The 13,744-nt window shown below is 42.9% G+C and overlaps 1 pseudogene; it reads right to left on the bottom strand.

Moving 5' to 3' along the window:
- Window positions 1-13,744, bottom strand: part of LOC142295458 (transient receptor potential cation channel subfamily V member 6-like) — a 157,447-nt pseudogene that overhangs the window by 20,701 nt on the left and 123,002 nt on the right.

The following is a 13,744-nucleotide window of genomic DNA, read 5'->3' as shown; positions in this document are numbered from 1 at the left end:
GAAAACAACTGAAGGTGAGTAAAAACCGTGAAAGACATTCTGGACTGTGTTTGAGTCATTCTGCGACCTGTGGTTCCACACATATATACCCGAGCTCCTTGGGTCAGCCTCACTCTCGGGAGGCCACACTATATAACTGCAAATAACATCAGCCCCAGACGCTTGCTAAACTGCAGTGGTGGTCACCCCTCACCCTGACCGCAAAGCCGAGAGTGGCGTCACGACTCCTATGAAAGTGAACCTGGCATACCTGCTGCCAGAAAGATCCCTACAGAGAAGTCCCCGCAAGCGAGCGCTGCAGCGCTGTGGTGGGCGACTCATTGCCAGTGGTTTAGATATTAATGGCTGTGTGTTAAGTTCTTTAGAGGGCACACCAAATTTACACTGTTGTACAAGATGTACACTGACTACTTTACATTGTATCAAAGTGAAGTATCTGAAGTGTTGTCTCATAAAAATATATAATAAAATATTTACAACAATGTGAGGGGTGTACACACTTTTGTGATAAACTGTAAGTAATGTTTTTCTGTTCATTTACTCCCTTTAGCCTAATTTTTGTCAATCTTGGGAAACCACATTCAACTGATAAATACTTATTAAATGGTTATAAGGCCAAATAAAATACATGCAAAATTACACACAGTACTGCTAATGATTAGGCCTGATAATAGAGAAGAGGCACTCCCAGATTAAAGTGAAAAACTTGGAAAATTTATTAAACATTCAGTCTTAGTGCATCAGACGTTTCGGCCCAGAACATGGCCTTTGTCAATGACTAGATATGTGCTGCAAGAAAAGCCTCTATTGAAAGCGGTATCCACCGCTGTATATTTGTAAATCGCTAGTGAGTTGACACAATCTGTGTGGGATCTCTGAAGCAGCGATATCCACCCCTGTGCTAGCCTGGACAGTGGATATCGCTGCTTCAGAGATCCCACACAGCCTCGGTGAGTACACTGTGCGTGCTTCTACCCCCCTATCCCTTCCATCAACGCTTTTAATCTCTGGATTCTGGTCCCCATAGACTCTTATGCGTAACAGATTCCGGACCGGATCTGAGTTGTTTTTTTTTTTTAAATTTAGCAGGGACCCGCTGGTACCATTTTTTTTAAAAGTTTGACCAGCTCCTTTAATGATACCTCTGAGATATATTAGAATTTGATTAATAAAGCGTAACTATAGTTTTAATTTTTATTTCATAAATCAGTAGGGCACATGAAAATAAACAACTTTGTAATATATCTTATTAGACAAATTTCTTTCTTTGTCTGCCAGAATTGATCAGTCATTATCAAAATTCTCACTTCTGAGGTGAAAACTATATTCAGTGAAGACTTTCCCCTTACAGTGATAGGACATGGCAGTTAGTACTGATGAGATTCTATGTAGGTAGAAGTGGTAGGAGCTAGTGGCAGAGGGAGGAGCTAGAGAGAGCTCCACCCCTCCTACCTACTCTATCTACATAAAATTGTATCCATAGCAACTACTATGTCCTATCTCAGTAATGGGAAAGGCTTCACTGAATGCAAATTTGACTAAGATTTATTACAAAGTTGCTTATTTTCATGTGTACTGTTGATTTATGAAATAAAAATTAAAATGACGTATAGACTTTAAGTATACAACTGTAAAATAATTTACAAAGTTTAATTTATGAGAATACTTTACTGAGGAAGGCTGAATCTTTCTCACCTTTACCGGCAGACACACTGGGCAAGTCTGGAAAATGGTGTTAGGTCATATACTTTAGCATTTCCATTTTAATTGAAAGAGAGGTAAATGGAATCTGTCAGCAGGTTTTTGCCATGTAATCTGAAAAAAGCATGCTGGGATTAAAACATAGAATTCAGGGATGCCTGTCTTGTCAAGGTCAGATCTGTTGTTTTTTGCAATGTTTGTTTAAGTATCAGGACTTCTCCTTGCCCAAAGTTCAATGTCACATGAAGGGCAGTGCTGTGATTGACACCTCACTGTCAATGCTCAGTCTCTATTGTGAACCTGATGTGGGTGGAGACAGCTCTCTCAGCTCTCCTGCATTGCTAAATCTAAAAATTCTGATTGTGTCAGAATGGCTGCAGCCAGTAATCTAAGTGATACACTGTTGGATTCAGAGTCTCTTTGCCTACATCATGCTGCTCTCAAATGAGGTGGTAAAAACCTGTTGACAGACTTTTAATAGTTCAGAATTCCAGCTCAGTCCTGCAGGTGCTTATCTAGCAGGCTTCTACTCTCTGTATTGTTTGCCTATAAACATTATTGGCACATGGGTAAAAAAGAATAAAACTAAAATGCTCTAATTAATTTATCAAAATATATGTAAGTGACAATTTTTATCTAATTAGTACTAGATAAATAATATCTGCTATTTGTTGTGTACACAATTGTAACAATACAGTATTCCTATTCTACCTCTTCTCTACTCCATGTCTGGTATAAGTGAAATAGTAAATCATATCAAAGTTTCACATTGAAATAAAGTATATTAAGTATAAAACCAGTCATCCCTTACCAGAGCTAAATCCGATTATAATAATGAACACTAAGCAGAACCAACACAGAAGATCCGCAAAGATTATCTGCAAGAAGGAAGATGTAAAAATAAGACTGTGCCAGTAAACTTCAAGACTAAGCAAACAAGCTGTTACTATTGGATTATCCTCATTAGTTGACTAAGGAGAAATATTTTTTAGGGCTTTAGTCTGTAAATAGGAAAGCCAAGACTAACATTTGCCAAGTCAATTTTTTTTTAATTAAAATTATTTTTAGCCTTTAATCCTAAATATTAAAACATTACATTTTATTAAATGTTCTACAAAGAATTTTACTTTTTTTTGAGAAATTATTTATACTATGAAGTTGCCCTTCCTAAATTTGGAGAAACAGTTGCAGTTATAGCATCAATTTTGGAAGTTATGGAGAACTCTCTTTGGTCACTTTGTCACATAGGGTCTAGAGATGCATTATGGTTATACAGGTTCTTCTTGGCTTTTCTGCAATGTCTGCCAGTCTGGTGTATACATGATGCTCCAAATTTGTGTACCAGATATAGGTTATTGATGGCAAAATAAATAGATAAGTAGAAGCTATTTGTTACAACTGGAGTATGAATGGAGCACAGAGACCTTACAATTTAAGATTCCTAATCAAGTCATACACCTTAGAGATCTTTCAACTAAACATGGTAGATGAATGCTCTTTCTTCTGGCCACACCATACATATAGATGAGCCAGAAGCTCATCTCCTCTGAGAACAAAGGTCTGAAATCTTGAATTAATAGTTGAGGTATTCCACACATTATCCATCAGTCAGTCGGTCTCAACAAAATGTTTCTGACCCAAGGGGTATGAGGAGCTATATATGTGGCACCCCAGTGGTCCTGGGAGCCACAGTGGTTTTGTTCTCATCACTGAGAGCAATGCCATGCTTGGAAACAGTGAGGAAATCTCTGCCAGGTATACTAACATACAAGGGGGAGCTGATAACCTGTGTTGAAGGGAGCCTCTCTGGACATACTGACTTAGAGGAGGGATTAGGGAGTAACAGGAAGCCAGACCTCAGAACAGTAGTACAGAGCAAAGAGAATGGTCGCTGTCTGAGAGCTGCTACCCAGCTCTCCAGGACCAAGTGCATAGAGCGGGATATCGGCATCCCAGACAACTGGGTGCTAACGGCCCAGTAGTAAAGCGAGAAGACAGAAAATTCTATCTCTTCTGGCCCATCTGAAATCCGGAGGCGAAGTGGCAAGAAAGAACCCGGGGTCACTGCTACAGAGTGGTCCCCAGTACCGGCTCGTGCTACCCGTCAGACGGAAGATACAGACACACATAGAAGAGGAAAACTGTGCAGCTTCAGGCCACAGCGACCTACACCTGCACACAGAAGGAGGCTTACAACTACCAGGCAGAGAGAAACCCCTCCCTGCTGCTTCCAGGCTGACCGGGCCACTAATTCCTGGACTACACCGAGTGTCTGTAAAAGGTAAAAGGAGACTCCAACCTATGTCATCCAGTTCTTGTCGTCGCCCTTAGCCCTGCACCCCCAACGTATTACCGCATTCTACCATCATCGTATCCCTGGGGCTTAGCTTCACCTTCGGGAAGCAAGACCACCCTAGCTGTAGTGACATCTTCCCCAGAGGACAGCGACAGCAGCGGCGGCTATAACTTGGCCACGTACCGCAGGTAGCGTCATGATCTAAAGAGACCTTCCTCACCGTCAACCCCATCCTGCACCACCTCCATACTTCCCATCACCCTCACCTCCCCATCCCTGTACGCCTTGGAGTCATGATACCAGGCCGGCCACTCCATGACGGCGCAGAGAATCTGCATCCCCGACCTGGCCACGAGATGAATTAACCCCTTTGACCCCAGGGTGTTACATATATATGGTAAATTGGTGAGGGATTGGGATTAGTCAACTATTGCTGGGTTGACTTTTTCATGTGATCTTTAGCAGCACTGAAAGTATAATATCGTAACATTATTTGAATGATTATGTAAGCTTATCCATTAAAACATTGTATATGTGTGACGCCCTGGACCCCAGGAGTCACAGGTAATTACATCAGCCACATACACACACCCCCCGCCCCCTGTGAGGTCACACACATGTCACCCGAAAGGGAGACCTGATGCCTCCCTCAGGGCTAGTAGAGCACACCAGGTGGGCGGAGTCAGGCAGAAAGACACGCCCACCGAGGAGACTACTGTCCTGGGGCAGGAAGTTCAAGCAGATTAGTTTGTACAGTGACATTGAGTGGTAGTGGAGCAGCTGTCAGGAACCCGGGTAGGAGCCTGGGCCCCTTGGAGAATGTCAGGCAGGCAGACGGTGGTGGTCGTCTGCAGGAGTACCGGTACAGCAACCGGCGGAACCGTACGGACCGGGCCTGGGTTGGAGCCCGCTTGGTCCCGAACCGGGGAGTCAAACGTGTACCGGAGCACCAAAAGGAGGGTACTCAGACCCCGTTCTAGCTTAGAAGCCACTGAGTATAGGCAAATTGACTAATTGCTGGCCGGACCTCAGGGGTTCATCAACAACTAAAGTCCCGAAAGAGGGCAAAAGCCCACCGAGACCGGGTGAGCGCCACCGCCAAGGGCCAAACACCCGACGGGCCAGCGCCTGCGGGTAACCAAGGGCTCCTCTGGCATCTCAACGCCGGGGAGCGGGCTACCACTGTTCAGGCAGGGGGGAGCTGAAACACAACATCTAGAGGTGCATGGGAAAAGGGGCCACCATCAACCCCGCAGGGGGACATCAGCAGCCGGCCACTGGAACTGACCAGACCCGAACTTTGGTTTACCAGTGACTCAGTGTGAATTAATTGTGAGTACACCAGTGCCATCCGGGCACGACACACTACACCGCTGCACGGCGCCCTGCACCCCGACAACAGCATCAAATAACCCTTACAGTCCCCCACCGGGCCCCGGGACACACCGCCCCTACCCACGGAGGGGCTAACATCTCGGCTGCGGCCGCAACACCGATCCTGGACGAGCCCGCCATCACTTCAGCCGCAGCGGTGGTGCGTCTCCTGTCACCACGACCCGTGGGTGGCGTCACGACCCGTTACACAACCACCACCCCCCACCGCCTCCCCTTAACAAGAGAGACGTGGCCCCCGGTCTGGAGGCGCTCGTACCACCGAGAACCTGAGCCCGGACCTCGAGCGGCTCGGCCCGAGCAAGAAGAGGAAGCGGCCCGGCCCCTCTCAGGGCGGTACATATGCAAATCAGGGTTGCTAAACTACTCAACATTTTTTTTTGTGGACAATGTAGCCAAAGCTTACAGAAAGCACCAAATTTTTATGCCCCTTTATGGACCCCACTTTCAAATTAAACCTTCAAAATCCCTCCCACAAAAAAAGAAGTAATATGCCAACCTTAGTGGCACAAGAGTGGTGTGATGCGTGTGTTTATGTCAGCATATGTTCATGTGTATAGTGTGTAGTGTGTTTATGTTATAATAGAATATACCAAGCCCCAAGTATTCTAAGCATAAATGTGTCTGTGTGTGTGTGTGTGTGTGTGTAGGAAGTTCAAGAGACCTGCAGTGCTACTGCCAGGCTGCATGGACCTTATGATATATCTACACAGACTATACCACTGTCTGTCCATCCTCCATGCTCTGGAGTTCTTCATCCACTAGTCGACGCCTTCTCCTGCCTTGTCAGTGTGCTTGTACTGTGCACAGCCTATGGTGCATGCGCAGTACAAACTTTGGGGGGAAAGAAGGCACGAACGGTGCTTTTCTGGGCTGGACACTTTGAAAGGCAGAAAGCAGTACCTGTTTTTTTGTAGACAGTCTGTGAATTTATAGACTGGTGGAATCCAAGTGAAAATTAATAATGAGAAATCATTATTTTTATTTTTCTAGAGTAATATTGTTATACAGATATTAAAAAAAATACCAGTGACAATAATAACGAAAAAAACAACGTGCAAGACAAGATTAAAGGGTTTGTTCTATATCCACACGTCTGCAGTCACTCTATGTCTCACTCAATGTGACTGCAGGCTTGTGAGTTTTCCCATCACATGTACTGTGCAGTGTGAGGATTCTGCAGTGTCAGAGTTAGGAACAGCGGTGATTTAGCTTCAAATTGTGATATGTAGACTTTCGCCCAGAATCCAACTAGATGGTCGAGGTCTCGCTCAATGTAAATGTATTGAGCAAGGTCTCTGCCCTCTAGTCTGATTCTGGCAGGGATTACAAATATCACATACTCGCGGCCATGTGACCACTCTTCCTGGCTCTGACACCAGAGAATCCTCACAGCACACAGTACATGTGATGTGAGGACTCACAAGTCTGCAGTCACTCTGTGTCACTGTATGTAAAGGGTGCTTTAGACGCTGCGACATCGCTAGCGTTTGCTAGTGATGTCGAGCGTCATAGCACCCGCCCCTGTCGCTCGTGCGACATTTGGTGATCACTGCCGTAGCGAACATTATCGCTACGGCAGCGTCACACGCACATACCTGTGCAGCGATGTCGCTATGACAGTCGAACAATCCCTCCTTCAAGGGGGAGGTGCGTTCGGCGTCATAGCGACGTTACTGCGGTGTCATTAAGCGGCCGGCCAATAGAAGCAGAGGGGCGGAGATGAGTGGGACGTAACATCCCGCCCACCTCCTTCCTTCCGCATTTCCGGTGGACGCAGGTAAGGAGATGTTCGTCATTCCTGCGGTGTCACACATAGCGATGTGTGCTGCCGCAGGAACGACGAACAACATCGTACCTGTGGCAGCAACGATATTAAGGAAAGGAGCGATGTGTCAACGATCACCATTTTTGGACAATTTTGCGATCGTTGATCGTCGCTCCTTGGTGTCACACGCTGCGATGTTGCTACCGGCGCCGTATGTGCGCCATTAATGACGTGACCACGACGATATATCGTTAGCGATGTCGCAGCGTGTAAAGTACCCTTAACTCCAGACTTGTGAGTCTTCACATCACATACTTGCTGCCAAATGACCACTCTTCCCGGCTCTGACTCCAGAGGATCCTCAGGGCACAGTGCATGTGATGTGAGGACTCACAAGTCTGTAGTTACATAAAGTGACACATAGGCTGAATGCAGACTTGTCATTTTAGACTGGACAACCCCTTTAAAAATGAATTAAACTTGATAAGTATACTATGATGAGCCAAGGCCTTGATTTCAGTAGGAGAGTAGCATATCACTCCTGCAGAAGACGAGCAGATCCCTGTGGTATTCCTGTGAATTGATTCTCTTGTTGTCTAGATGGTTCCATATATTTCCTGTGTATTGTATACAGTCATATATATGATGCAGACAATTTTGAAACTCCATTCAGTTTATTTCCAGGAAAACGAGTTACATTCGTTATTTTCTGCTGTTTCCATTACATATACAAGCTCCTTACCTTTTGAATCATTATTGAAAATTGGCCCAGCATTTTAAATCCTCTGGCAAAGTAGATTGAATTGCACCATCCAATTATTAAAGCCAGAGAAAGTGGAATTGCTTCTCCCTCATGTCCTAGTACTCGCAATATTGCTGCCGAGAAAATTAACAGCGAATATCCCACCCTATGGAAAACAGGAACTTAGTTATTGGGCTGGATGATTCTGCAGGCATCAGATAGCAATACACAAAGCCATTGACCGGAGATGTATGTATTTGATCTATTTCTGATTCCCGTTTTGAATGGTGCTTTATGTGCTGCAATATCAGGATTGCTGTATAAATTAATCAAAACTGATGGAAACAAATTAATCTAACAGGCCGCGGCCTAAAGACCTTTGAGTCCCCCAGGCTGCCGATTCATAACGCAGCCTGTCAATTTGGAGTCTATTAAGCTCCGGTGACAGAAACTTGCCACAATGACAATGTGCCAGACAGCTTGTCGTTCTGACATATTTATAAGCAAAAGGAGATGCGTTACTTTGGATTAACATAGTAATCAATTGGATTGCGGATGCTGGCAGACACCGTGCGCTTTATTAGGGTTAATGGTTTCGACTCGATTGAAAGACAAAGGAGTTGTGTGAATTTCCATTTCATTGCTTTGAATGTGCCGAGCAGAATGGGTAATCCCGCGCATAAGGGAGATGATAAACATAGCTCGTTTTGCTCGAAAAAACATAATGCTCCTTGATGATTGGAATAAAACATGTTTCTTTTTTATGTAAAGCTGGCACCACAGCAAGCTACGCAGAAAACTCATTGGGAAGTTGGCTAGACAGTATTGCAGCACTGTTCACCGGGAGCTGAAAATATTCCGAATATCTCCGTAAATCCACTTATAATGGTGTAACTGAAGCCAAACAGAAATGTAGATACTTAATGCAAACTTCATTTATATCCTCCCGAAGTGCAAAATAAAATTGTCAATCAGATCATGGTATAATTGACATCACCTGACTTGTGACTATCTAATAATATGTATTTTACCTATAGACAGAACAACATCAAAGGGAACTTGTCATGTAAAAAACGCCATTTGCCTGCAGATATGGGGTTAATCTGCAGGTAAATTAAGTTTGAAACCTGCCTGACGCCTGCACATCAAACCCCGCTGCCGGGAGGAAATGGTTATGACCACTGCTGTCCGTAAGCAGAGCAGTGAATGAAGCCGCGCCATTGCCTTCCCATAAATGAAACCCAAACACTGCCAGGAGGATTAAACTTTCTTTCTTCCCGGCATCAGGGTTCAATGACCAGACACCGGGCAGGCTTCAAACGCTATGAACCTGCAGATTAATCCCAAAGTATGTAATTACGAACATACAGGGTCCAACACCAGGGCGGTATCCCTATGTTGGTAATTACTTTCTTACCTCATTTTCTATTGATTTTTAAATACTCACAGAGAAGATAATGTAATGTCTAAATACTGTCATATATTTTTCCTTATCACACTTGTGAGTATTGAATTTACACTGTATGTATTAAATTACTGGAATGTTGCCCATATGACAGACTTCATAATTCACTTATTATTTTTTTTCCCAAAATATAACTTTTTGGTATCAACTGCACTCGCCATGTTTGGAGGAAGAAGAAGGATGAGTACAACTCGAAGAACATTGGAAAAACCGTGAAGCATTGGGATGGAAATATCATACTTTTGGGGTGCGTTTCTGCAAAAGCGACAGCTTGACTGCACCGTATTGAAAGGAGGCTGGATGGGATCATGTATCGCAAGATTTTAGCCAACAACTGCCTTCCCTCAGTAAAAGCATTGAAGATGGGTCATGGCTGGGTCTTCCAGCATAATAATGACCCGAAACACACATCCACGGCAACTAAGGAGTGGCTTCCTAAGGCTATGTGCGCACGTTGCGTAAATACATGCAGTTACGCTGCGCTTTGTAGCGCAGCATAACTGCATGCGTCCTGCGTCCCCTGCACAGTCTATGGAGATTGTGCAGGGGCCGTGCGCACGTGGCGTTTTAGAGCGCAGCGCTTCGGCTACTGCCGAAGCACTGCGTTCTAAGAAGTGACATGTCACTTCTTCCGTGCGCTTTGCCGGCAGCTCCTGCTCTGTCTATGGCAGGAGCTGCAGGCAGAGCGCATGGAATCGGCTTTTTTTTTTTTTTCACTACGGACATTTCTGCAGCGATTTAAAGAGCACATGTGCTCTTCAGATCGCTGCAGAAATTTCTGCAGTGACTGTACGCAACGTGCGCACATAGCCTTAGAAGCATTTCAAGGTCCTGGAGTAGCCTAGCCAGTCTAAAGACCTGAACCCAATAGAAAATTGAGCTGAAACTCAATTTTGTCCAGCGACAGCCCTGAAACCTGAAAGTTCTGGAGAAGAATATGTATGGAGGAGTGGGACAAAATCCCTGCTGCAGTGTGTGCAAACTTGGTCAAGAACTACAGTAAACACTGACCTCTGTAACTGGAAACAAAGGTTTCTGTACCAAATCTTAAGTTCTGTTTTTCTATTGTATCAAATGCTTGTTTCATGCAATAAAATGCAAATTAATTATTTCAAAATCATACAATGGGATTTTCTGGATTTTTTTAATCTGTCTGTCAGAGTTTAAGTGTACCTACGATAAAAATCTATCCTCTCTCATATTGTAGTAAACATTAGAAAAAACGAGTCTTCTGTTACCGTACATTAATAAGGAGAAAGGGCCACCAGTTGATGCATTTCCAATATATTTTTTAGGACCTAATTTAATAAGCAAAGGGATCTGAAAAAAAAAGAAAAAGTAAAAACGTGAAATGAGGCTTCATAGGACCTTGACATTTTTTACTTCTCTTGTGTCTTGCTGCTATATATAGCCAATTAAGAAGTCAGAAGTATACCTCACTGACAAGAATAAAGATCGCTCCAAAGAGTGTAATTATCTCCCCCGCCAGTCTCACAAAGTCTTCTGTACTTTCATAGGCTTCCTTAAAGAACACGAAATGCATTGTGTTACATGAGCAGACATGTATTGTATGGAATAGATTGGCTTCTAATGTAATAATTAGTTATAATTAGTTCAACAAAATCTTTTACAACTTACGCATATATCCCTTTGTTTCATTACAGTTATATTATCCCCTTCTCCAGGTGCCAAGGGCGTCAAAGGTCGATAGAGGCTGACGGTTGTGAATATCACCATGTATGCAAGATAGCTGAGCATCCACACCAGAAAAGTCTTATAGCCAAATGAATTCCATTTCTGACCTAGCAGTTCTTTAACTGGTGTAACATCCACAAGTTTACGTACCTAGAATAAATGCAAAGACATATACAACTTATATATATATACAACATCGGTCATGTCCCAGACACTTTTTAAGGCCCACCATACACATTAGACTAATTTGGCCGAACCCGCCGATATCGTTCGGATTGGAAGACAGTCTTATGTATGGGGCACCAGCCAACTGATTTTACGGGAAATGTTGATTAGGCTCATCTGATTTTGGACTGCAACAATCATGCAGCCAGGATTCGTTTCATTGCTGTACACATAAGGTCCCCTTCACACGTCAGTGATTTTGGTACGTATGTTGCAGTTTTTATGCATACCAGAATCACGGACATACGCTGACCCATTAAAATCAATGGATCTGCGCACACATCAGTAATTTTTCACTGACCTGTATCCATGCGGTGTATCCGTGTGCTCCGCATGGAGACAAGTCAATTTTTTTCTGGTATCACTGGTGTCCCACAGACCACACAGTGGTGTGATCCATGAAACACGTACCAGAAAAACACATACATTTAAAATAAAAAGCTTTTTAAACTCACCCATCTCCAGAGATGCTGTCTTCAGCCACTGCTGTCTCTGCTACCAGGCCAGCTAATTATGCTCATGCATATGCACGGCCAACCGGGAAGTAGCTGCAGAGGGGAAACAGTGGCGGCTGGAGACAGCTTTATGGGAGATATCAGCACCAAGGACAGCAGCGGTGGGGACAGGTGAGAATAAGTGTCGGATATTGGTGTATTATCATGGATAGCACACTTATTACTCCTAAAATATAGCGACACAAAATCTGTTGTTTTTTTCACAAATGAGAAATGTTTGATTAAAGGTTTTAAAGCTGAATATCAGGCTTAATAAGAAATTCTGAAGAAGTGATAGCATGTAATATACCGTATTCATGGAAAAAACAAGTCCATTGTCTAAATAGGTGCAATAGTTGTGTACATTTTAATTTTAATCTTTTTGATGCTCTGGAATAGTTATGATATAGTAAGAACTAATAATTGGATGTTGTAAAGCAACCACAAATGTAACAGAATAATTCCTCACCATCCATTAACTATTTGAGTGTTGCATGAGATTCAACAAAAACCTTTTTTTACAGTTATATTTTGCTGCAGCTTGAAAGCCTCTTGAATGACTCAACTTGAACTTTGAATGACACTATCCATTTTATCATGTGATGAACTGCAAAGTGGGTAAAAAATTTCAAGTATAGCAAAATAGCAAAAGAAAGCGCAATTCCGCAATTTTGTTTTTATCTACATCATTCATTTAATTGTAAAAGTGACCTGGCAATATGATTCTCCAGGTTAGTATGATTATGGTGATGCCAAACATGCATAGTTTATGTTTTATTTGAGTGATGAAAAAAATAATAAGAAATTTGTAAAAATAAATAAATACATTTTGCTTGTATTGCCATGTACTGAGGGTCGTAAAGTTTTTAATTTTTTTAGATATTTTGAGATATAGAGCTGAATAGAACAATTTTGAGTTAAAGTAACATTTCGTTTTCATGGCCCAATATTATTAAATTCTCTAAACTACTGGTAGGTTCAATATGCTCACCACTGCAGATGTATTATATACAGATACAAGCAAAAATGTAATCATTTTTATTTTCGTGCATGTAATAAGAGAAATAGGATGGGCTTTTTTTCATAGGTCCCTAAGTTGGACCCCAGCTATTAGCTGAAATTTGAAACTGGGAGCAATTGTTAAGCTGTTCTTCCCTACCACCACATTGGAAATTAAGCTTTCTTTAGTACCAATTTAAATAATGTATAATTTATGAACCTGCAATGTAATCCTGAGTAAAGAATGATCTTTGCAGCTCCTTTTCACTCTCCTTGGGCTAACAGACGAGGGTCATGAACTTTTTACTTCTTAAAAGGGTTGTCCATGCAGTCCCTAGCAGATGCAGAAACTAGGTTGATGACTAACCCTACTGGAGAGGTAAAAAATAGCACAAGATGCATTAAAAGAACACTTAAGGTCAATAGCCAAGGGCATGTATTGAAATCATGGGACCCCATAGTAAAAGTCTGAATGGGCTCTCTCCCCCCTCCAAAAAAAAAAACTAAGTGAAATAATTAATGGGCTTTCTTAAATCCAAGCATGCATGTATTACTTAAAGGCCAATCATTGCCCAAGAAAGAGATTGCCCTGAAATAAGAGTTCCACAAAACGTCATGGGATGTGCCATTATATAAGGTACCATGTGCCATTATTTATCATGCCAGAATACATTGTGCCATAATATATCATGTCATTTGCCATGACTCAACTGGGCAACCAATTTGCCATCGCTGCCACCAGACGGGGAACTACGCATGAGACTGTCCTTTAAACAGGCAGAACCTGGGGCAAGGGGGCCATCCCTTAGGTGTAAGAAGATCCGACCCACCTACTTGGTGGGACAAGTATGTGAAAGGATGACTGGTCCTTCATATCGTGCTTAATGACATCCCGATGACCGCCTTCTAGGACACTGGATCCCAGGTAACAATGATCCCATATATCCTTTACAAGAGATACTGGGCT

The sequence above is a fragment of the Anomaloglossus baeobatrachus genome, chromosome 3 (assembly GCF_048569485.1).
Source record: "Anomaloglossus baeobatrachus isolate aAnoBae1 chromosome 3, aAnoBae1.hap1, whole genome shotgun sequence".
Lineage (NCBI taxonomy): Eukaryota > Metazoa > Chordata > Amphibia > Anura > Aromobatidae > Anomaloglossus > Anomaloglossus baeobatrachus.
The sequence above is the reverse complement of the archived record's forward strand: the minus strand, read 5'-3'. Positions and strand labels throughout refer to the sequence as shown.